Source organism: Phoca vitulina, unplaced genomic scaffold (assembly GCF_004348235.1).
Source record: "Phoca vitulina isolate PV1807 unplaced genomic scaffold, GSC_HSeal_1.0 scaffold57, whole genome shotgun sequence".
In the NCBI taxonomy this organism is placed as follows: Eukaryota; Metazoa; Chordata; class Mammalia; order Carnivora; family Phocidae; genus Phoca; species Phoca vitulina.
The window spans coordinates 1,029,781-1,031,376 of NW_022589760.1; positions in this window are offsets into that span (position 1 = coordinate 1,029,781).

The window sequence follows — 1,596 nt, forward strand, 5'->3', positions numbered from 1 at the left end:
GTTGTTTTGTTGTTGTTGTTGTTGTTGTTGTTGTTGTAAGAGGGAGGACTGGTGAGAAATGGGCCATTAATTTTGAAAAAAATATTTATTCTTTCCTTCTGCCCTCCTTGGATATATTTAGTTGTTATTTATCTGTATTCTTGATTTGACTGTTTAGTTCATTTATTGTCAGCTGAAATAGTTCATATTATCAGTCGAAATATATTTGAATATATTGGAATAAATAAATGAATTTAATGCTACAACTTTCTTATGAGTACCACTTTAGCTGCATATCATGGGTTTTGATGGGCGTTGATATTCCTGTTAGTCATTCCTGAACGGTTGGTAATTTCTGTTTTGATTCTCTATTTAACCCAAGGGTTATTTAGAAGAGTGTTTTTAAAATGCCAAGTGGATAGATGGAAGACAGAGCTGTGCTTTATGCCTGCATATTTCTACACAAGGCCAGGCAAGTCCTCAGTTAGGCTTTTTCCAAGAAGCTCTAATAGAAAAATGAGATCTGAAATTTGGTTCCCTGCTATTCTTTCCCAATTCTTCATTCTTCCAGTGTTTATTGTACCCTTACATTCAACAAATCTCAAGATGCTTGGTCTTGACAAACAGGAAAAAAGAAAGTTAAGACATAGTTCCTGTCTTCAAGAAGTATAGTATTTAGTTGGGATGATGGTATGTATACCCAAACCAGTTAACAACAGCACCTGACAATAGCGATTAAATTACTGGTAATGGTGGTTCAGAGAAGAGGGAAATCAGTGTAGGCTAAACTAGTTGGAGGAAGACCTCTTAGAGGAGAGAGTATTTGAGTTAGACCTTAAAGAATAGGTACAATTTAAATATGCAGAGAGGAAATGGAAAAATGTTTCAGGCTGAGAGATTGGCATATCAAAGCCTACCATTCATGGAAATGGGAAAGTTGAGTTGTGGTGGTACAGGAAGATAAATTTCAGTTTTAGATGTGTCGAGTTTTGGATGATTATAGGACAGCCAAAAGGGAAATAGCCTGGAAGTTATTGATCCTCATTCAGTGATAAATTAATTGAGTTTAGCTTTGTCCGAACAGTAGTCTGTTCTCTTGGCTTTGTAGAGGAATACAGTGTTCTGGTTTGGATAGTATTTTGGTTGAGTATATGTGTCATAGATGGTATACCATATATCTTCTGCTTATCCCTCCAGATCCACTCTCCACCTGCTCTCTGCCCCGGGAGACCAACCTACATGGATTATATCAGTGAGTTTCCATCCCTTCTTGGCTTCTTGGTAGGGTTTGGGCAGTGGAGATCCCTGATCTGACATCAAAAGGAGGGAAGAAACTAAGGTTAGGGTATTTATTCCTGGCTTTTGCCTTGTAGGATTGCTGTAGGCTGACTGTTGTCTCTTACCTAAAGCTCACAGCTTCTCTCAAGGGAACCCCTCTGTGCCACATTCTCCTTTTTCCTGGTATCTGTTCCCTCCCCTCATCCTTTTGGGCGTATGGGTGGTAACAGCCCCAAGTTACTGTACTCTGTTTCCCTCTTGGTTTTCCTACACTCTGCTCATACCTTTGTAGATAGTCCTTTTGTTAAAATTTCCACTAATTTTACTAATTTGAGTGTG